Below are 25,326 nucleotides of genomic sequence, written 5' to 3'. Positions count from 1 at the left end.
TACTGAATAACTGGTCATGTTTGCAGATTTGTTATAGAATCCAAAATTTAATATTTAGTTTGCATATTTTGAAGTCTAAAACAAGTTCTAAAAATGTAATTCAAACCAAAACAATTAAAAAATTATATTGCATGCTATATAATAGATTGTGCATACTCACAAAGCTACTAAAGCATTTGTTTTGTGCAGAGTGAAATATACCTAATCGATCATGCCTTCAGCTGTCCCTCCAATCTTCTCTGTTTCCCCATTGATACTTAAGATTGTATAGACCTATATGCTTCAGTATACTTCAGTTACCTTCTAAGCTTTCATTTCCTCCTTTTTTTATTTGTGCAATCCACATGACTATGGAGTCACATGTGTGGGTGTATACACAATGGTAAATTACACCCCTCCCACCAACATCCTTCATATTGATAAACACTGTGGGGCCAGGATATAGTATGCTGACTGATTACATTCACTAAGAAATGCACAAAAAAGCTTAGTTGCAATATACGTCAGTAGTAAATATATCAAATGTAATAGCGGATACCAGTTAATAAAAAGTAGAGTCTTGGATGCAGATGCCATCTGAACATTATGAAAGCTGGTGTCAATCATCTTTAACTCTGCTTACTGTTAGATAATGAGTTTATGTGAAATCTCCATTAACAGATGTAAATAATATTATAATTACAAGTATATTTTAGATGGAAATATACAGTATTTAAAGCATTGAGTGTTTTGCAGCATCAAACTATTCCTAGCTTCCATACTGGTGTAAATGTATATAGTTTTCCACTATATAAGTTCAGGTCTTTTGTTGTGCCCTTAGCATATCTCACATGAGTTGTAAACCGCAGCCTTCTTTGAACTTCCAATCAGGCTGTGCCCAATATACATTGGCTAGGTACAGTGTCCAAATAGGGAACATTATATTAGCCACAGTATAGAAAGGAGGGGGGGAGGATATAAGGCTTGGTCACCAAGCTGTGGGTCTTTTTGTTGGGAAACACTGCAGGCAGAATGACCAGAGCTGAAGTTGAGAGGTAAATTAACCACATGCTGCCCAGCCACTGTATAAATACGGCGGCAGGGCGGCACGTCTGGGCAAAAGCACGTTTTAAAACGTGTGTTTTGAAAACAGGTAGGGGGCGCGCGCGAGGCGCGCTGCTGCCCTACCTGTCCCGCCGATCACAGCCGCGGATGTCAGTCGCCAGGTCACAGCCGGTCGTTACTGGCTATGTCCCGGCGATCGGCGGCAATCGCTGACAGAGAGCACAGCTGCAGTAGCTGTGCTTTCTGTCAGTTTCCTAACAGCTCCAGGACACGCTGATCGGGACAGAAGAGTTTCTCTCTCCCGATCAGCAGTGTTCCCTGCAGTACACACCCCCGCCCCCTAGTAAAACACTCCCCTCACACAGTTAACCCTTTCCCTGAATAATAAACGTAACCCCTTCCTCCCCAGTTCCATTAGTACAGTGTCAGTGTTTTTTTTTTTGCACTGATCACTGTATTGGTGTCACTGGGGATGTCAGTGACCCCAAGTCAGTACCCCCCAATGTCAGAATGTCCGCCGCAGTCCCGCAGTCCCGCCATAAGTCGCTGATCGCTGCCATAAGTCACTGATTGCCGCCATAAGTCGCTGATCGCCGCCATTATTAGTATAAAAAAAAAAAATCCCAGTATCTTTCCCGCCATTTGTAAACGCTATAACTTTCACGTAAACCAATTAATTTACACGTATTGGGGTTTTTTTTTAGCAAAGACATGTCGCAGAATGCATTTTGGCAGAAATTTATGACTAAATTTGATTTTTACATTTTTTTTACTGGACATGTTTTATAGCAAAAAGTCCAAAATATTTTTTTTTTCCTCAAAATTGTCAGCCTTTTTTTTATAGCGCAAAAAATAAAAACCGCACAGCGTGATCAAATACCACCGAAAGAAGCTCAATTTGTGGGAAAAAAAGGATGTCAATTTTATTTATATACCATATTGCATGACAGCGCAATTGTCCGTTAAACTAGCGCAGCGCTGTATAGCAAAAAAATGGCGTAAATTGCAGTATCTATACCATAGTTTGTAGACGCTATACATTTCACACAAATCAATCAATATACACTTATTGGGATTTTTTTTACCAAAAACATGTAGCAGAATAATTTGTATATATTATGTAACTCTATCAATAAATGTATATTGCAGATGGAACTAAGTCTTTTGCGTAGGAACTCTCAGATCTAGCTGTGTACATGTAAATACTCCTACAAGGATTGAGGTGTATTCACAAATACACGTAACATAGGTTAACAGATGGCGACCACGACTTGGACACAAATTTGGTGGTCTTTTTCATTAATATTTTAAGGAGCTGCAATATGTACAAAAGCACAATAGTGAAAAATTTTTGTTTGAATGCTAAGAAGGAACGTTGGTTGCTCTATATGCTTGATACAGAAATGGGCTATAACAAATACAGTTGCAAGAAAAAGTATGTGACCCCCTTGGGATTACGTGGAGTTTTGCATGAATTGGGCATAAAATGTGCTCTGAACGTCATCAAAGTCACAACAACAGAAGAACACAGTCTGCTGAACATAATACTACACAAACATTAGATATTGCCATGGTTTAATTGTACATAACATGTAAACATTCACAGTGCAGGGAGGACAAAGTATGTGAACCTTTGGACTTAATAACTGGTTGACCCTCCTTGGCAGCAATAACCTCAACCAAACGTCTCCTGTAGTTGCAGATCAGACCTGCACAACAATCTGGAGTAATTTTGGACCACTCCTCTTCACAAAACTGTTTCAGTGTAGCAATATTATTGGGATGTCTGGTGTGAATCGCTCTCTTAAGGTCATGCCACAGCATTTCAATCGGGTTGAGGTCAGGACTCTGACTGGGCCACTCCAGAAGGTGTATTCTGTGCTGTTGCAGCCATTGTTTTGTTGAATTACTTGTATGCTTTGGGTCATTGTCCTGTTGCATCACCCATCCTCTGTGGATCTTCAGTTGGCGGACAGATGGTCGTACGTTTTCCTGCAAAATGTCTTGATAAACTCTGGAATTCATTTTCCCATCAATGACAACAATCCGTCCAGGCCCTGAGGCAGCAAAGCAGCCCCAAACCATGATGCTCCCTCCGCCATGTTTTACAGTGGGGATGAGGTTTTGATGTTGGTGTGCTGTGCCTTTTTTTCTCCACACATAGTGTTGTGTGTTCTTCCCAAACAACTCAATCTTGGTTTCATCTGTCCACAGTATATTTTGCCAGTAGTGCTGTGGAACATCCAGGTGCTCTTTTGCAAACTTCAAACGTGCTGCAATATTCTTTTTTGGACAGCAATGGCTTCCTCCGTGGTGTCCTCCCATGTACTCCATTCCTGTTTAATGTTTTCCTTATTGTAGATGTGTCAACAAAAATGTTAGCATGTGCCAGAGATTTCTGTAGGTCTTTAGCTGACACTCTGGGATTCTTCTTTACCTCATGCAGCATTCTGCGCTGTGCTCTTGCAGTCATTTTTACAGGATGACCACGCCTAGGGAGAGTAGCAACAGTGCTAAACTTTCTCCATTTGTAGACAGTCTGTCTTACCGTGGACACATGAACATCAAGGCTTTTGGAGATACTTTTGTAACCCTTTCCAGCTTCATGCAAATCAACAATTCTTGATCGTAGGTCTTCTGAGAGCTCTTTTCTGCGAGACATGGTTCACATCAGACAGTGCTTCTGGAAACCAGTAAACCCAAAACAGGTGTGTGTTTTTTAAGGGCAGGACAGCTGTCAGCAACACATCCAATATCATCACACTGATTGGAGTCAAGGTTGGCTCACTCCTGGCTCCAATTAGCTCTGGGAAAAGTCATTAAGCTAGGGCCTCACATACTTTTTCCTCCCTGCACTGTGAATGTTTACATGTTATGTGCAATTAAACCATGGCAACATCTAAAGTTTGTGTAGTATTATGTTCAGCAGACTGTGTTCTTCTATTGTTGTGACTTAGATGACGTTCAGAGCACATTTTATGCCCAATTCATGTAAAACTCCACATAATCCCAAGGGGTTCACATACTTTTTCTTGCAACTGTAGCTGGGTGGTGCAGTTTGTAATCAACTGGGAACCTACTGTTAATATATCAAGGGACACATAATTTTATTTGTATATTTCAAACACTAAATATAATATAGAATTTGTACATGAGGAGTCCAGGTCCATGACAAGGAGATGAAAACAGCTGTTGCCCAATATTTCTATGCACAAAGATACAGTCTAATTTTTCTTATTTTTAAAGATTTTTCTTGCATTTAATGAAGGGCATGTATACAGATCAACAGGAATCGGCAGCATAGCACAAAAGATGGCTAGTGAGCACATGCAGTCTTTAGAAAGTGTGCTACTTGTATCTAATAATATTGGCAAACTATTGCCAGGAGTGCACATAGCATTTCATGCAGACAATGTCTTGAAACAATGTAAATTACTAGGAGTTACCAAATCAAGTGACCAGATAAAAGTCTTGATTTTAGCAGTTGAATGGGACACATGGGTTTCCTTTCCTTACCAGACCATGTTGAAGAAGGAAGAGCAAATTACAGTGAAACTGTAGATGAAGTGCTAAAATTATTACATCCCTTTGCCATAGGCTTAAAAGCAGCTTATAGAACAAAGCAGGAAAATAATGAGAACCAACTTTGTTCTGCAAACAAGCTATGGTCAGCCTACCATTTAGGCAAAGGGAGAAACGGACACAGAGAGGACCCAGAGTACAAAGCCCTTCTAATATCTAATGCCCATCCTAAATTTAAAATTAAATGTGGAATTTTCATGGATCCCCTTAAAGACTTATATACATACATTATGGACAAGTGTTTCCATGCATTCAAAAGGTCCAAGTCATTAAAACCCAAAGAGTATCCTGTGAATACAAACAATAACTGTTTAATAAGTCACACTGCAAGAGAACTGGACACCTTTTCAAACAAAAAGAGACACCATTACAATTACAATGTCCCCAAAGATAAAATCAATTGTTCTAAAAGAGCTTGAATTAAATACCACAATTAGTGCTCTTAAAACAGAAATTGAACTACTGAAGTTTAATATTCGTAATTGGGAAAATAGCAATAAAATGATAGAAATATCACAACATGCTCTCAAGGTAAAATATGAAGCATGCCATGCAGATGGGGTACAGTCCAGGAAAGAAATGAATACAATAAAAAAATAATTTGGCCAAATGGTCAAGATTCTACAGAAAACAGTCTGTCCCATTTAAACACAAAACACTGGAGGGAGCCCCAGCATATCTATGTTGTCTGCTAGGACTCCACCTTACTAGGAACAAAACTTGAATACAATGTGGAAACAAAGGATGAAATGCAAGATATAAAGTGTGATTCAGAAGTCTATGATTTGAGTATTTTATTTTCACCAGAAGAAAGTGTGAATGTCAGTGACCATATACCAATGTAAATGTAACAATGTTGTATTCACTTTCTTTGTGTGTTAAAAACAAAAGTTATTACTCTTTTCCTTTAAGTTATATTTTTCAGGTTCAGTGAGTTCATGAAAGAGATATTTTGCATATAGAGATAGGTGTATGCATATAGATTTCTATATACATAAATACACATACTCAACAAAGGTAAAGTATATTAAGTTAGGGATACAAACATGGAGATCATCTTCTTTTCTTTCTTCTCCTGTTTGCAGGAAACACATAGTAAGCTTTCTCAAACCATAAAGCATTTGATATAATGGATGATTTCAATTAATGGGTGTGCTTGTGTGATGTATTGGATGCGTATGAACTGTCTATATGTGTAAAACGAATACTTTTTTTTTCAGGGGTGTGAACACACCATTGTTTGATGGCCATCAATTAGAAATATGATCACTTTTACGCTCATGCATTTACTTTTTTTTTGTTTCTCTTTCTGTTCCCTTTCTGATGAGCTCAGTACTGGTACCAACATTTTTTTTTTATCTTATCTGCTAATTAACTTTTGCATAGCTATAACATCTTAATCAGAATAACTCTCAGAAAAAGTAGGAATTGTATTTTTCCTTTTCTTTCCTGTGGCTTGGAGTGAAGTTTTCATTCACTCTGACACTGGGAAAATACATTATAATATGATATTTTGCACCTGATGGTATTTTGTCGATTTAGTATGTTTGTGTTTTTGGTTTTTTTTCTTGCAATGGACTCATTACCTCTGCTGGAAGTCAGTTCCAAGCATTCACTACTAGTTTAGTCATTGGGAACCTCTCAGAGGTTGAGTGAGGGGTTATTAATGGTTTTTGAGTTTTGTATTTTAGGAAAAGTACTAGAACATCGATGGATAGAAAAGTTCTGACCCAGACTAAGCGAAATACTTTGAAAAGAGGACCTTAAAGCACAGCAAAATTTGTATGTTTGTTCTATGGAGAAGCCTCTAAATTGCAGTCAATTAATGGCAGTCGGGACGAACTAAAACTCTAAAATAAAAGTTATTTTCCTCTCTCTACTTTTTATTTTTTTTGTGTGTCCCTGCCTTGCAAAGTGAGTTTAAAATGGATAAATTTACTCACTATAGGAGAGAAGTGGCTTGTGCCAAGTCACTGTATAACAGCAATGTTTTTTTTCATCCTTCCGCTCCGTGAAGATGTCAGATGATGAAACGCGTAGGGTGGAGCTTCGGACTAATGTCACTACATTCGGTGAGAGGCTGTCGTCTCGGCTTTCTGTGATTTTAACGAAATGTGTTTGTTGCTAGTGTCAGCTATGACACTGTTCCATGTGAGTGGATTATGATGAGTTTCTGCGAATAAACGTGTCGTACGGTATCACACGATCATTTGCTTTGTTTTTTCTTTCTTTTCTGAGACTGTGCATGAAGTTCTTGCAATTCAGTTTGGAAGTTGTGCTGCTGAGTTTATAGATCTGAAGAGCATTGCTCCCAAAGAGGATAAATAAGTGTCTGGATATCTGGGTCTCCCCGACCTGTAGAATACTACATTAAAAGCTAAGAGAGGAATAATTTGAAAAGCTGGTCACCCCTGAGTCTGCCTGCAGAGTATTGCTCCCAGAGCAAAAAAGTGCAATTGCTGGTTTATAATTTAGCTGGCAATTTGCTCTGGTGAGTTTATTCATTTCTGTTGGTGGTGGATTTGCATAAATCTGTTTTTGTGGTGATGGACATTGTTCACTGTTGATGGAAAGAGAAAATCCTTAAAGACATTTTTTGGTCACATAAAATAATTTTTTCACTGTTTAATTTTATCACTATTTAATTTGTACATTTAATTTGATAGCGCTACCTTTTTTTAAATATTATTTTTATAAATTTCTATATAAAGTTTTATTATTGTAATCTTTATTTTAAGGGTAAGGTTTAGCAGCTTTTGTTAATTGATTATAGTAGAACACTTTTTGGCACTATTTCCACTTATATATTTTTCTCAATGTTTTTTTTGTAATGCAGTTGGCATTTTGTTTTGGAGACCAAATACAGATTCAATGCTCTCTAACAAGTTAATGAGAAAGGTGTAGGATTAATGTCATGCTCAGTCAGCATTAAATCTGTACCTTTTTGTATTTTTTTTGCTGTTTTATCTGTCTATCCTTTTAGCACAATCTTTCTTCCTGGATGCTTATTAATTTGTTTGGTTTTGCTTTGTTGAAATTAAAAAAAAAAAAAGAGGGATATGGAGAACATTTTTTTAATGTTTGATACAGAATATTATATCTCCCTTGCAGCATTTTGTGTTTAAGTGAATTTCCATCATTGTTTTCCAACATTGAATAACTGTTTTTATATAAATGTAATGAAGCTCCCTTATGTCATTTAGCCAACTACGACAATATTAAAAGTAATACCAGGTTTAAGAAACAGTTGTGTATCAATTCTAGCTCTATATCTCAAATGACGTCCACACTACAGTCCTAGAATCTATCTGTCCTCATATATAGTCATATTTTTTCTGTTTGTTGGTTTTTGCCATAACTAAGTTCAAAGGGCATTGCTTGAGTATCATATAGGTATACTGGGACTTGAGATGAGATTCTTAGTGAATGGCAATTAGCAGGTATAGTATAGTACAATTGTACTTAAGTGTAGTCTAGTTGGATTATTCCTGAATCCACAAGTAACAGGTGAAATCACACTTCTCTGTATTCTGAAATGAAGTTACTGTATTTTGTCTGCTTATATGACACTGCATACTCTGCTCTGGGAACTCTTCCTTAGCCTTTTAAAAGTATGACTTCTTCCTTAGCCTGCTAAAGCCATGGCTCATACAGTAGCTAAATCCAGTAGCCAAGGACGGAATTCAGTGCGGAAATGTTTGGCACCAGCCAAGGCTTTAGCCCATCAGGGTTTGTGTAACTGGACACAGATTCCAGTAAAAGCATACAGTGGTAAGTTGCGGTGGCAACAAGATCCCCAATGGAGACATGAAGGGTCTCACACACACACAGTGGGCATCAGCAGAAGGTGGGACATTACTTGCAGGCTTATGACAATGGATGGAGACAGAGGGTGTTTTCAAACTGGCTGAAGGTGATAACCATCCAAATTGTTAATGTGGCAATGTAAAAGGGTCTCATGAGTATGTCACAGTACATCTATAGCAATTGCCAACAACGGTCCATAATAATCAGAAGTACTAGATAAATATCAAATAAAATAAATGATACTCGTGAGCCAAAATGTGATACTCCCCTTGTGCAATAAATAAATTAACAAACTAATACATCAAATTATGGTGCATCAACACTTTACACAATACCCATTATCTGTGCAAAACATGAACTATATAAAGAATTTATATATATCTACAGATACATTTAAACTCATATACAAGTGATCATATAAATGATAATGTGAAAAATTTATGTGCTTCAAACCAGTGCAACATATAGTGCTTTTCAAAATAATACTACTTCAATACTCAAAAATAACTTCATCAATAGTTGTTTTCCCCCTGATGAAGCCACGTGACCCTGTGGCGTAACGCGTAGGGGAGGAGCTCTGACGTCACAACGCCGCGGTGGACGAGCGGCATTTACAAGCACAGGATCTGGGCATAGACTTGTTGAATACAACGCTGCTGGATACTACAGAATGTGAGTGGCGATTTTACTCTTAAAATAAAAGATTGAACCTTACAAAGGATAAGGCACTATTGTGGCTCTTTCTTACATGGTTTACTGGGAGGAGGAAATACCACCTAAACCATCTCTAACCATCCATTGAGGCTTAAGGGTGGAAGGAGGAATAAGGGAGACCTCTGGTGGCAGGAAAAAGGCTACCCACAGCATGGATGGAAACACATATATAGTATGAAGATTTCCACCCTGTCCTGATAGGACAAAAAGTGTTGTTAGCCACTTTGTTTGGCTAATTAAGGAGGTGAGCGCACACCTATCTATAGAGCACGGGGAGTGTGGCACAAACACTGTATTTGTCACTGAAAAAGATATAAAGCACAAAGAGGACTATTTATGAAGTTATTTTTGAGTATTGAAGTAGTATTATTTTGAAAAGCACTATATGTTGCACTGGTTTGAAGCACATAAATTTTTCACATTATCATTTATATGATCACTTGTATATGAGTTTAAATGTATATTATGGAGCGCGGCACCTATATATGTATCTGTAGATATATATAAATTCTTTATATACTAGATAAATATCACTTTGAATGAATCTATCATACAAGTACTCTTCAGAAAACCTGTGTTTCCCTTTATTATATTTGTGCCCACAATTATAAAGCATAAGTATACCTTCAGAAAGCCAGGAAAGTTGATCCACAGGCATCTACTGAATACGCTGATACAAAGAAAAATTGCCATGGAAGGATGTCACAGAAGCAAGTGCAATGTGATCAAAACGGCATTATGGACTTAATTGTCAAGGTCCTACCTTTTCCCTGAGGTTATGTTACTCCATGTGCTGGCGTCCATCTTGGATTCTGCTGTGCATGGTGGGAATCCTTTTATGCCTTCAGGTCTCTGTGGTCCATCCCCCAGAGGGGTGAGGCTGATGACATATAAGCCTGTGGCCCGCACATGCTCTTTGCACTTGTGTCTTGTGTCTTTGTGTAACTATTACTCTGTTCTGACTCGTGTGACTCTCCTGGTATCTGATTCGGCTTGTGACTTGACTATTCTTTGTTTTCTCCTTTGATCTGACCCTCTGTTGCTGAACCCGGCTCGTGACCTGTGATTTTCGTCTGCTGTCCTGTACTGTTTTGTCCTGTTGTTGTTGACCCGGCTTGTCTGACTACTCATTTTGTCTTTTCCACCAGCTACACGCCATTGGCGGCGGCCATTACCGCAGCTGAGGTGTCTCGGGGGCCGCGACCTGGTTCCTGGCTGCGTCAAGTCCATCCCCACCATCAGGGGCCCTGGTGAAGGGCAGCCTGGGACTTAGACTCCGCGCCCTGAGGGACTTCGGTCTGTGGGTGGTGGTTGTCGTCAGCCAGTGCGTTACATTGTTAGGCCTGCCTGTCCGTTCCTCGGCCCCTGCCCTGACATTAATATTATGGAACTGCTGAGAAACAAGATCCTCAGTTTTTCAGTTTTGTCTCTTATTATTAATATGGACTTATTACATCCAACACAAGTTATGAACTACAGATATTGAGATCCAGAAATGTGGACTGTAAAGATGGAGAGTTTAAAGAGTCTTTTCAAAGAGTTTTTTTTTTCTTTTTTTCAGAAGGCAACAGAAGAATTCTGAATATTAAAGGAGATTACACATGAATCATCATTTTGTGTGTGGTCTAGTTTCACTGGCCACAAGGGGCAAACTGTTAGATAATAAGTTTATGTGAAATCTCCATTAATAGATGTAAATGATATTATAATTACAAGTATATTTTAGTTAGATGGAAATATACAGTATTTAAACCATTGGGTGTTTTGCAGCATTAAACTATTCCTAGCTTCCATACTGGTGTAAATGTATATAGTTTTCCACTATATAAGTTCAGGTCTTTTGTTGTCCCTTTCTCACATCTCACATGAGTTGTAAACAGCAGCCTTCTTTGAAGTTCCAATCAGGTTGCACCCAATATACATTTACTAGGTACACTAACCAATTAGGGAGCATTATATTAGCCACAGTACAGAAAGGAGGGGGGGATATAAGACTTGGTCACCAAGCTGGAGGTCTCTTTGTGTTGGGACACACAGCAGGCAGGATGACCAGACTCAAAGTTGAGAGGTAAACTAACTTCATACTTGTATTGTACATTGTATTATAAACATGGTTTTGTGGGTAATTTGTAAATATCATTGAAGTCAAGGGAATTAAACTGTACATTGTGCTGTAAATACTGCTTGGCGTGTTATTAGTATATATTATGTAATTCTATCAATAAATGTATATTGCAGATGGAATTACCTCTTTTGTGTAGGAATTCTCAGATCTACAAATACACATAACATAGGTTAACATTACGCCATATTAATGCACAAAAATACACATTTGATGTTTAATTTATAGGGCAACATAAAGCATTTTTTATTCATAATTTAATTTGAATTGCTCTTCTGAAACATTTTTTTTTTCATTCATGTGACTAGCACACCACAGTGCTGTAGGAAAAGGTACTTAGAGTATTTTAAAAAAAAGTACCCTCACCGGCCACTTTATTAGCTACACCTTCAATTGCTTGGTAACACAAATTGCTAATCAGCCAATCATATGGCAGCAACTCAATGCATTTAGGCATGTAGATGTGGTAAAGACGACTTGCTGAAGTTCAAACTGAGCATCAGAATGGGCAAGAAAGGGGATTTAAGTGACTTTGAATGTGGCATGATTGTTGGTGAAATGAAAAATGCCTTGTTGATGTCAGAGGTCAGAGGAAAATGGGAAAACTGGTTGCTGCAACATTCAGATGGTAGGGTCAGAATGTGGTGTAAACAGCAAGAAAGCATGGACCCATCCTGCCTTTTATCAATGTTTCAGGCTGGTGGTGGTAGTGTAATCGTGTGGGGGATATTTTCTTGGCACTAGCAAGGTGTACCTAATAAAGTTGCCTATGAGTGAATATATACAGATTTATGTGAATGAATTGTGGCAATTAACACTTCTCTGTTTAGAATCACTTTAAGTCTGAACATACAATATAGTATTGTATTTATTTAAAATAGTTTGTTCATTTTCTGCACATAGAATACCCATGTTTTATATACAGTAAATGGCAGTACTCCTATGCTTGAAAAATCCTTTTGAAAGATTGAAATGTAACAACGTCTCCACAACAGTTTTGATTCATAATCAAAATAGAGGTAATTACGGCTCTTACGGAACATCCATCCTAATCCTAAAACAAGAATAAACACAGAAATACAAATAGTAATACCCAGACTTCAAAATATATATAATTTAGGGGATTTATGAAAAATGTATAACAATGAAGAAGCCAAAAAAGAGAAACAAAATCTTTAATCTGAAAAATTTGATATTTATATATTTTATATCTATAAAATATAAATTAATGAGGGTGTGTGGACAGCAGCAAAGATGCAAGCAGTGCTGTTTCAGAGCTCCTCCAGCACCAATCCATCCTGACTTATCCTGCCTCCATTTAGCTGATTTTTCAGTTGCAGTAGCCTCAGAAAAACTCCTGCTCCAGCCCTGCACTCAGGACCATGATGAAGATTATATACGGCACTTAAATCTTCAGGAGAGTGCCTGCACAAGAAGTCCCCTGGTGGTTCCAAATATGGTGCCAGATCACCTGCCTTACCTACAGAGGGAAAAACAGAAGAAGCCACCATTGGATGTGTCCAGTCTAAAAGATTTAAAACCCCAGAAATCCTTTTCTAAGCTTAAACATCCCGTTACTATCAAGGAGCATTTTACTGACTCCTTCATGGTGCTCCATGGCGTCTCAACCTGCTCCCTCCCTCCGTGGTGATGGTGCTGAGTCTTGGGAGGCAGCTGGCAGCTGGGAGGAGAGCAAGCCACAGGCTCAGGTGAGAGCAGCAAAACCATCTGCTACAGAGGATCAGTCAGAGGAGGCAGAGCTGAATCAACACATCATGAAGGCCATTCATTCATTCCAAGCTGCACTGACTTCACAGATTGATACAGTCCATCTGGACCTTTACATAGTGAAGTATGAAATGCATAAAATCTGGTTTATGATATCTAATACAGAACGGAGAATTAGCGACATTAAGGATACTGTGTCCCAACTGTCTTCTAATGTTCATGCTCTGCAGACAGATTTGATTGAACATTCGGCTAAAGTGGAGGACTTGGAGGACCTCCTCCAATGCAATGATCTAAGATTCATAGGATTTCTGGAAGGACGGAAGGCAAAGAACTGAAATTGTTCCTGGAGAACTGGCTGAAATCTCTAGTCAGAATGGACACTCTATTGTCTCTATTTGCTATTGAAAGGGCACACAGAGTCCCAGTGTGCCCGCCACCATCTGGGGCACCTCTATGACCCCTGCTGGCTAAATTGCTCAACTTCAAGGATAAAGACAATTTTCTGTGCACAGCACGTAATTTTCTGGAAGTCACATATAATGGGAATCATATTTCCATTTTTCCAGACTTCTTGACTATAATATACCTGGCTACGTTCAGAGTTATCAATGATGGTAAATCCAAGTTTTTCACATCTCCATGGGAGGCTTCAGCCTGGCTTGATAGTTTGGGTTAATCTGCCTGGTTTTTGTAATAACTGTTTGCTTTCTTTATAGCTGAGTTTATGAATTATATTATTTCCCCTTTAAATGTATCCTCTGATGGTATCACCTGCTGCAGATGCACTCTACCCCACAAGATATGCTTTTATGCTTCAATGCACTCATAATGTTGTGAACATTCACCATGGACTCCCCTGCAGGTCTTTGTGAGTAAGTCAACTTATTCTTTTCAACTCCATTTTTTGGGGAGCATTCATATAGTCCATTGGTCAAGTACCGCTTAGCGATACTGTCACTGCTCGCCAATGAAACAGGCTTCTTCAAGTATTTTCAAGTGTTTTTTTTTTTTCTATTGAAAGTTTTCTGATGAAGTATTTTCTCTTTTAGATTTGGGGTCAGCAAGGCCATGTCCCCTTCAGGTTTTCATGTTGCAAGAATAAAGTTTGTAGTTTGTAGCAGAAAAGCAGGGTGGGGGGAACAGGTTGTTTATTGTCAGGAATGGACTAGCCAGCAATGGTGGGACTCACCTGCCTTTTGATCTGCAGTACCAGGGCTGGGGAGGGGGTGCTCCCAGCAATCAGAGACTCAACTTTGCAGCCAGCTAACACCTGGAACTGATTATGCTGGGGTATTTAAGGGATGGCCAGACTTGCAGACTCTGCCTTGGTGTTGTGCTTCTCTTGGGCCCTGTATCCTGTTCCTGCTCTCTGTTCCTGTCTGATTCTCTGCTGACCCTGCTCTGATCCCTGGCTTGTCTGACCATCCCTCTGCCTGACCCTCTGTACTACGCTGCTTGCTACCTGTTCTGATCCCTGGCTTGTGACCCTGACCATCCCTCTGCCTGACCCTCTGTACTACGCTGCTTGCTACCTGTTCTGATCCCTAGCTTGTGACCCTGACCATCCCTCTGCCTGACCTTCTGTACTACGCTGCTTGCTACCTGCTGAACCTGGCCTGTGACCCCGACCAATCTCCGCTTGCCCCCCCCGTACCTACCTGCCCAATTGATATTGACCCGGCCTGCCTGACGACGCTTGCTTGTATGTACTGTTATCTGTGGGTGGTTGGTTTGGTTTGGTTTGTTTGCACTGTAATATGTTTAGTATTGCACTGCGTTTATGTTTGTATTGTTAGTGTTAATAAATTATATTGTTTATCACATATCTGAAGTCTGCGTTTCCCTGCGTCAGTCACACACCTCTGGTCACACCTGGGAGCCCTGACATTTATTTTCTTTCATGGTTTGTTTTTATTTTATTTTTTTTTTATTTTTGTCCTGCATGTCTATTGCTTCATATAACAAAATAATAGTTACAGTGGTGATTCAATAATGTTTATAACTATTTGTCAATGTGAAAATGCATCCACAATAAATCATTTAATAAATATTGTGATCAAATAAAGTCTAAAGTCTATTTTAACTAACATTATTTCAAACAAAATAAGTTCAAATGAAGCTATTCAACAGTGTAGTTACTAAAAAATTCCCATCACCAATATTATTTTTCCAAGTGTAGAAACATCTTTGATCCAAGGTGACTACCACCACTAATACGGGAAAACAAACAGCTTGCATTAATTACAATGATCTTCAAAACAGGTGCAGTCCACTTAAAGGCTTCATCACCACTGCTGTCCTCTGCCCATTTAGTGGTTAGATTTCATAGCCAGCATTAAAATAATGATAAAAAGGCTCTCATTGTGTAGTATCTTAAACATCCTAATTTGTTTGACACAAGTAATGAACGTACCCACAAAAGCTGTTTAAGAATAAGTTTGAAATCAAGCATATTGATGTGTCAGCAAAGATACTGTATACAGAGAATCAGTGTTTGAAATCGGTGGGTGAGGGATACCCCAGGACTCTCAGATGAAAACTGGGATGAAATACTGCATACGTATAGTACTATTATATATTATCCAGGGACTGACTTATTAAACTATGAATATTTAATAGAATTTACTATATGCCAATGTGACTCTTCAGATGCACACAAGAGACAACCCCACTTGTCACAAATGGCATGAATGGATGGGAGATCTTCTCCCCATGCTTTGAAATTGTGAGTAGGTTCACCTCTTCTGGTCCCTAGTTACTCATTTTATTGCCACCTATTTTGATATAGGTTGATCTTTTTGACATTTGTGAGATATCAGACACCTAACTTATTACTAAGTTGAGAGGGAAAGAGTCACACCTTGCTTAGTCAACACTATGTATGTAGACAGAGACATGCCCTTTGTACTGTATATCAGAGACAGATTTGCATACTTTATTTGGTATAGACCAGGGGTGGCGATCAAGTTAGACACAAAGAGCCAAAATTTTAAACTGTGAAAGTCAGAGAGCCACACCACGCAGTGACCTGCCAAAACAGACAAACACTCACACAAAAACACATAATTAAAACCATATTATTCACCATAACACTTTCTTCCCCTTACAAAACAACAATGTGTTCAAGACGCACCTAGGTTTTAGAGGCAGAAAACAGGAAAAAAAAATTCTGAACTAATGGACTGCAGACACAGTACAGGAGATGACCAGAGACTGCGGACAGCACAGGGATGACCAGAGACTGCGGACAGCACAGGGATGACCAGAGACTGCGGACAGCACAGGGATGACCAGAGACTGCGGACAGCACAGGGATGACCAGAGACTGCGGACAGCACAGATGACTGCTGACCTTTGGGGAGGTGGGGAGCGGGTACCTGAATTTGACAGGTACCCGCTCTTACTTCCGCAGAGTTTTTGTTTGATCTTACCTGTTCCTCGATCCAGCCGCGCGCTGTCTTCCCGGCTTCTGTAATGGCGCTCGGCATGACAGCCGGGTGCCCAGTGCGCATGAGCGAGAAGCACTTGCGCTTTGTGATTGGTCCGGCGGCTTCTGGGATCTGTCATGTGTCCCAGGTACCGCCTTACCATTCACAAAAAGCACCGCTTCTTGCGCATGCGCACTTGGCACCCGGCTGTCATGCCCAGTGCCCACACTACAGAAGCCGGAAGACAGCGCGCCGCTGGATAGAGGAACAGGTAAGATCAAAGAACAAAGAAGTAAGAGCGGGTACCTGTCAAATTCAGGTAGCCGCTCCCCACCTCCCCAAAGAAAGATGAAACTTGGCAAAGAGCCACAGTATACAAAATATGATAAGAGGCAAAGAGCCGCATTCATTTTGGCCGGGAGCCGCACGCGGCTCGAGAGCCGCGTGTTCGCCACCCCTGGTATAGACACATGACATGCAGAAAAAGGTTACCTAACCTGTCAGTGGAACGTGTTTATTTGTTTAGTTCCATCTCCTTTTACATTTTGGAAATGCAATGCAGTATACTATCTTCTTGTCATCTATGTGATATTGAATGATACTTCAATCATCTTATAAACCTTAACTTCATGGCGGATATAGATTCTCACTTTGATAACTGTTTGGAACTATATTCTGTTCCATCGATAAAGTGTATCTGCTGCACTTGTTCTCTATGTTAAATTTTTAATTTAAAAAGTATAAAAATATATACAATAACAGATAATCAAATGACCAGTATTACCCAGACTATAAATAAATAAAGGAAATTGAAAATGTATATAGCTGCATTAAAAAAAAAGAAAATTGAACCTCTTTAACACCTATTCAGCTTAACAAACTAAACTGGACATGCCCTTTGGTGACTCCAAGCAACTCATATAACCCACAGCCACTGTTTTAAATCTAAAAAAAAAATGTAACTTGTATATATTTCTATTGATTAATAATACATGCAAAGCAAACATGTAATGCAAACAAATAAAAGATAAACCTAAACACATTTTTTGTATAATACAGAGTTTTGTCTTTTATAGTTTTAATTTTTATAACAGTATTTTCATATGTAGCATTCACCCCCTAAAGGGTCAGCTAAATAGTCCCAGGGTTCTTTTTCAAGCTAGTGCTAGGCTCAATGAATAGTCTAGAGGTATTCTTCTTTGATGCTTTATTATACCTTGAACTTGGATAGGCTGTAAGGTACCTCCAGTAATGTACGGCAGCAACTTGAGGACACTTGTCTTTTTGTCAAAGCTTTCAAACACTCCTTTCAGCAACAAATAGTGCACTGAACTATATAGGGAAACCATAAAAAATGTCCAATTTTAAGCACAGGCTGACACTGATGTAAGATGAATAGTAGCAGCACACGGTCACTGGAATCTCATGCACCAGTCTGTGCTCACACGTCTCTAGATATTTGAATGCTTGTTTCCAATATCAGCCAGACATGTCTCCCGTGAGCTCTCCAACCAGATCCCTGAATAAATCCCTCAGTTATCTCCAGCAAATTCAGTAGAATGGACCCTCAGCTAACACAGGCTGGGATCTCTTCCTCCTGGACAAAATCCCTCTGCTCAAGGCAGCAGACTATTTATGCACCCTCCCAGCCACCTACTAGGCACCCTAGGCCTAGGGATTGGCTGGAACCACATAAATATTCAGGATGTAAATATGACTCCCCCAGCCCACTACCTTCCAGAAACGTCCAGAAGAGAAGCAGTCAAACCCACAACCAAAGAAGCTCAGAACAGCCTAAACCAATCATAAGCTGCTCGACTGAGTACAGATAAGCTAAAGAACTAAATTTACCTAATCTAGCTAGCACCTATCTAGGAGGGTACTACACATACATGAAAAAAAAAAAATAGCTAGTTATGCACTGATACTAGGGATGAGAAACTTTGTCTGGGTTCCATTTGTGAACAGTTTTCCAAATCTACTCCAAGTTTGACATTTTGGGGTTTATTTACTAAACCTGGAAAGTACAAAGTCAGGCTCACTTCTCCATAGAAACCAATCAGCTTCCAGGTTTCATTGCCAAAGCTTAACTGAACAAGCTGAGGTTAGAAGCTGATTGGTTTCTATGCAGACGTTAGCCTGACTTTGTACTCTCCAGGTTTAGTAAATAAACCCCTTTATGTCTATGGGGGCAGATCTTGATGATCAGAGTTTAGAAAAACTGCCATAGAGCACTGAGCTGATTTACTAAAGGTGTTGAGAATCTTTGAACAATAAATTGTAAACACATTTCATTCATTTATCCAATTATGTGAAAAGCAAACTCATCTTCAATTTAAATATTCAGTCATGCACAGAAAAAATAATTAAACAAGAATTGCTCTTCACATTATTGGATAACTGAAGTAAATATTCACACAACTTATTGTGAGAAGATTGTTAAAACATTTACTAAATCATTAGGGCTACAATGATAGAGGGGGAGGGTCTAGAACATGGCGCTGTGAGCAGCATGAGCTTCAGGCTCCCGTCACTCACTACAGCCTAGTTTCTGACCGCCCAGAGCTTACCGGAGGGAGGACGCACTGGCCGCAGTGTTCAGCAGTCAAATGGTCCTGGCTGTGGCCTTGTGGAGCTGGGAGACCCTGCAGGAGCTAGGCCCCTGGTGAGGCAGGACGGCTGGAGGTTGGCAGTGGTTGTCAGGTCCACAGGAGTACCAGGATCTCCTTGAGCTAGGAGCAGGAGGTGGCGGCTGGGTGTTCCCAGGTATCAGATGACTTCCCATGTGACAGAGAAGTCTTAAAGGTCCGGGAGAGCAGGAGTCTCTGCAGATGAAGAGGAGAAAGGGCTATGATGGGATTCCACCTTGTGCTGAACCACTAAATGCAGGAGACCCAGAGACACCCCAGATATTTGCCAAGACATAGAAGTACTCCCTCAGGTGTGCCTGGAAATTTGGCTTGGAAGCCACTGCGGGAACCAAGTGCAAACAGGGACTGAAGAGTCGATTTGGAGGATGATGGTGAGTTGCAGGACATTTTGGTTTCTGTTGACCAGATGCATTTTTTATAAACATACCTGAGCAGTGGGGATGACTAAGGACTATATTGCGGGGTGATCTCTTAGACTGCTTGAACTGTTTAACTTAAACTGGCCCCAAAAGAAATTGATTAGGGGAAGTAAAAATCACAGAAGGAAAAATAGGGACTTATCTCGGGGATAATAAAATTGTATTTTAATAGAGAAACGAGCGCTGGGATGCTTAGGTAACCATTTATGTGACAACTATCAGAGGAAGCCTGTGATCATAGAAAAGTAACAAGAGTACCGAATAGGAATGAAGAGTTAATCAGCTAAAGGAGGAGGCTTAAAAAAAACCCAATCGAATGCAAATGCCAGTACAATTAAAAAATATATGTCCCCTCTGGAGAAAAGCCCAGAGAAGCAAACCCAGGAAAAATAACAAGAAAGAGTTAGAATATTTGACAGAGATCAATCCAGATTGTCATCTGGGTCCGGGGAAGGGAACCAGACCAATGAGTCGACAAGTCTGGACAGTGTAATGGAACAAAGTGTCACGGAACAACAAGGAGCAATGTCACAAATACCTACAAAAACTGAGATGGCGGAGATGTTTGCGAAACTGGAGATGTTTATGAAAAATAATATGAGGACACTATGCAATGATTTGGGTCAGATATTAATGTGAATGGAAAAAGTAGAGGGGAGAATGTAGACACACTCGCAATTAATCAATAAATTAGAAACACAGGTGGAGGAGTTGCGTAAAGAACAGAGAAAACTCTCATTTAAATTGGAAGACCAGGAGAACTGCAGCAGAAGAAATTATTTAAGGATCTGGGGTCTGCCAGAAGAAGAACAGGGAGAGGATTTACTTGAGAAAATTAAGACAGTGTGTAATCCAATATTGGGAAGATCAGCAATAGAAAATTTGACGACCACAAGGAGTGTCAGTGGAAAGCCCCAGAGATGTGATAGTTCGATTCCATCACTATGAAGACAGAGAAAGTATTTGGAAAAGTTTGAGTGATACTACCGAAATAAAATATAAGGAGACAAAGTTACATATTTTCATGGGTATTGCTCCAGAGACCATGGCTAGAAGAAGATCGCTGAAACTGCTGCTGGACTATATGAGAGAGAAAAATGTTTGACATAATTGGGGCTTTCCAGCATGCTTGATTGGATGGGAAGATGGAAGACTGAGGTTCCCAGAAGATCTTAGTGATTTTTGCGAGAAATTAGATTTACAGAAAATAGACCTTGAAGGGTGGTCAGAAGGGTCTAAAGAGAGTGGAGGGCAAGGATCAGGAAAGTGGCAATGGGTATCTAAGAAGAAAGTATAGGGAGGGGAGGCATGGTGTTACCCGGAGCTGGGTATGTCCTGGTTTTTTTTTTTCTTCTCTCTTTCTCCGTCTGCCTCCTCGGTCCTCTCCCATCTGCACCATGGTTCCTTCGCCCCTGCTCCCTTCCTCCCCGGTTTTAGGTAACGGGTGGGAGGGAGTGAGAGGTAGGGAGAACTTTTGATTTGGCGGGTTTCCTGGAGGCTGAACATGCTGGTAAGCTCCAATCAGACTAATGATTTGAGTTAGGGATTTGAGTGGGTGTGCGTGGTTTGAACCTCACCCCAAATTAGGAATCTCTAGTGGGAATAACCCCTTGCAGATTTCAGGGCTACAGGTAAGCCATGAGGATTTTAGGGGAAAGGGATGGGGAGAAGTGGGGTGGTAGGAGGGTGACCAGAGGGAGGAGGGGGGGAAATGGGGGGATGTGGGACTGGGGGAGAATATCCATATCTTAAGATATCTATATCTGTGCCTCTCTGATGGGAAATTTTGTAGGGTAGTGGAATAGCACCAGAAATTAGTGTGATTACGTTTATGACTTACAATGTGAAAGGATTAAATTCTCCAACAAAAATACATAAGATAATGAGGGAAATTCACCAGCACTCTATAGATGTAGTGTTTCTACAAGAGACACATATAACTCATGTTACAAATGTTAAACTGAAGTACTACCCAATGTGGTACTATGCTGATTCTCCAGTTAAAAGGGCTAAAGGAGTAGCAATTGGGTTTTCAAAAATTGTTAGTTTTACTCTGGAAGGGAGATTGAAAGACCCAGAGGGCCAGTTTCTATTCCTGAGAGGAAAATTACAAGGACTTGAATATACATTAGCTAATATTTACTGTCCGAATAAAAACTCAGTAACATTCTTGGAGGGTATTTTAAGGAGACTTTCTGAATTAAAGAAGGGTAGTCTGGGTTGTGGCAGGAGATTTTAATTTGTGTCTGGATCCTCAGTTGGATGCATCATCGGGTACGCAGAGAGAAGGTGATAGGAATTTAAAACTATTGAAGAAGATATTATATCAATGTCAATTGGCAAACACTTGGAGAGTGAAACATCCATGAGAAAGAGACTATACCTTCTTCTCTCCAGTACATGGATCGTATTCAAGACTGGATTATATAATGATCGAGCATAGACAACTGGAGTCGAAGGTTAGTTCTAACATAGAGGTTACGTCCATCTCTGATCATGCTCCTATCACAATGAGACTATGGACAGGAGGGGACAAGGATAAAATAGCTATGTGGAGATTAAATGAGATGCATATACAGTACAAGATCCTGAAATAGAGAAAAGGTTAAGGCAGGAAATTGAGCGATTTTTTTAGAGGAGATTTCGGTGGACACAATCTGGGAGGCACATAAAGCATATATCAGGGGAATATTGATTTCAATAGGGGCAGAAAAAAAAAAAGAACAGGGGAAAAAAATAAAGATGGTGATGCGGGAGCTCTATAAGTTAGAACAGTTACATAAAAAGAAGATAGGTACAGACTTATATCAGAACATAATCTTTATATTTCAATAATTTTTATTGAGTTTTTCAAGGGTAAACAAGGAAAAAACAGGGAAAAGATAAATGGTTCAGTCATACAATATTACAATAGACAAAATATGATTGATAATTTTGTTGTAATTCCGTTCTTAGACGGATGAGGTATTGGTCTTGTCTTAGCAATATCATCAGAGGTATTCGTATGTATTTGATGAACTCTGGTTATGAGATTTTGGGGGTTATGGGGGGGGGTATTGGAGGGGAGATGGGCAAGGATAGGAATTAGGGGGGAAGGATATAACTGGGAAATTGAGGAGATACCAGTCTTGGTATGGGATGTGATTTCATCTCTCTTGAAATGTCATGAGGGTTGTATAAAACATTTTGGGTGATTTAGCCATCGGGTCCACTGGGTATTGAATTTGTGGTAGGTAATTGCGGATAGTTTTTCCATTTGACATTGGGTGTTAAGGTCTATAATTAATGAAGTGATTGAAGGGGTATTATTCGTGTTCCATAATCTAGTAATATTAATTTTTGCTGCAAAGAGTATGTGGGTAATAATTGTTCCGGAATGGGTGGGGAGTTTCTCTACTCCAATGTGAAGGAGTGCTAATAAGGGGTTCGGGACTATCGGAGTTGTGTATATTTCAGATATTAATTGGAATGTAGTATTCCAGAAGGATCAAAGTGACTTGCATGACCATAAAATATGAATTGTTGAGCCTAGTTTGCCACAACGTCTCCAGCATGTAGGAGAATGTGTCGGGTAGTAGATAGAGAGTTTAATCGGGGTCAGGTAGAAGATAATCTTTAAAAGAGAAAAACGAAAAGATCTTATGGAACAGGAGTCGAGAAGGATACTTAATAGGGTCTCAAAAGACAGATATCAGTGGGAGAATAGACCTGGAAACATTTAATGAAGAGGCTAAAGGAAAATAAATCTAAAAACTTCATAGAAAAAATTAAAGATGGTAAATGAGAAATGGTGTACGCCACCACTGATATTGATAATAGGGTCCAAAAATATTATAGTAGGCTGTGCGATGTGAGCCCCAGAAATCAAAGAGAAATAGAAGACGACAAGAAGAGAAAAAGGGAGAAATACTTAAATGAGGCGGAGATGCCAAAAAGAGCAGCGGAAAGATTAGAGGTCCTAGAGAGAGCTATTACAACAGAGGAAATTACCTTGGCACTAAAGAATATGGCATCAGGAAAGAGCCCTGGTGCAAATGGATATACTGTGGGCTATTTAAAAAAATTTAGAGATCTCTTGGTCCCTTTAATGTATGGTTATATGCAGGGCGTATTTGTCGCGAGGCAAACAAGGTGTTTGCCTAGAGCAGCACTTTTCAGGGTGGCGGCATGGTGGCGCCACCACCCCACCCCTTTCCCACAGAAGGGACACTTAGGACAGGAGCTGCTATGTCTTACCTGTGTCTGTGACTCCATGTCCCACTTCAACTATGAGATGCTGCTGGAGGAGGGGTATAGAGGTTGTCCAGTCCAGTGTCTTCATTTCCCTGGATCTTGGATCGTGATGTGGGTGGGATGACATGCTGCCCCTCTAATCTGGCTACACCCCCAGTATCACTGGGCTGCCTATGGCAGCCTGTCCCTTCCTATCCAAGCTCCACGTCCTCACCGGTGATTGGCCATCGGATCTGTAGCTCAGGGAAAGCACACAATCAGAGAGGAGGAGCTGAGCAGCAGTGCGAAGATCAAAGAAGCTGATTAGAGCAAAGGTCCTGCCGGAGCTGGTGAGGAGGAGGAGAGCGTCCGGAGAAGGAAGATAGCTGATCGGTAAGGTAAGTGTCTCTGCTGAGTCCCTGCGGCCGAGATCTGGACAGAGAAGATGCTGCAGCCAGGTATGCTGGCTGTGGATGGGAGAGGGAGGGAGCCCAGGCTGGAGCAGGGGTCAGCAATGCAAGCATTATTGATGTCAGTGGGAGGAAAAGTGCTCCATTACTAGTGTCAGTGTGCTAGGAATAGTGCCCCATCATTGATGTCACTGACACCAATGATGGGGCACTATTCCTCCCACTGACACCAATGATGCGGCACTATTCCTCCCACTGACACCAATTATGGCACACTATTCCTCCCACTGACATCAATGAAGGGAAACTATTGCTCCCACTGACACCAATGATGGGGCTCTATTCCTCCAACTGACATCAATGAAGGGGAACTATTCCTCCCACTGCCACCAATGATGGGGCTCTATTCCTCCCACTGACACCAGTGATGGGGCACTATTCCTCCCACTGACACCAGAGATGGGGCACTATTCGTCCTAATGACACCAATGATGGGGCACTATTCCTGCCACACTGACACTAATGATGGGACACTATTTCTCCCACGGACATGAATGATGGGGCGCTATTCCTCCCACTGACAGCAATGAAGCGGAACTATTGCTCCCACTGACAACAATGATGGGGCTCTATTCCTCCCACTGACACCAATGATGGGGCACTATTTGTCCCCCTGACACCAGTGATGGGACACTATTCCTCCCACTGACACAAATGATGGGGCACTATTCCTCCCACTGACACCAGTGATAGGGCACTATTTCTGTCACTGACACCAGAGATGGGGCACTATTCGTCCCATCCCTGGGAGAGAAGGAAGAGACAATGGCCTGAGATCATTGCACCTCTTATAAAGAGTAGAGAGAGAAACAGCGGACAATTTTCCTGTCGATTGATGCTGAATAGGTGCTTGATAGGGTCAACTGGGGATTTATGTTTGACACTTTAGAGGCTTTGGGTCTAGGGTCTAAAATGTTAAAGTGGATAAAGGGTTCTATAACGGTCTGTCAGAGGCGGTTAAGGTCAATGGATCCCTCTCTCAGTTTTTTAAAATGTATAATGGTACTAGACAATGATGTCCACTCTCTTCTTTGTTATTTGTACTATCTCTGGAACCTGTCCTGGGGAGGGTAAGAAAGTGTGTTGATATAGCTGGAATAAAGATAGAGGAAGTGGAGTATAAGGTGGCAGCATACGCAGATGATA

This window comes from Staurois parvus, unplaced genomic scaffold (assembly GCF_062004578.1).
Source record: "Staurois parvus isolate SC_StPar_1 unplaced genomic scaffold, SC_StPar_1.0 ptg000153l, whole genome shotgun sequence".
Classification (NCBI taxonomy): Eukaryota; Metazoa; Chordata; class Amphibia; order Anura; family Ranidae; genus Staurois; species Staurois parvus.
Note: the sequence above shows the minus strand (reverse complement) of the source record.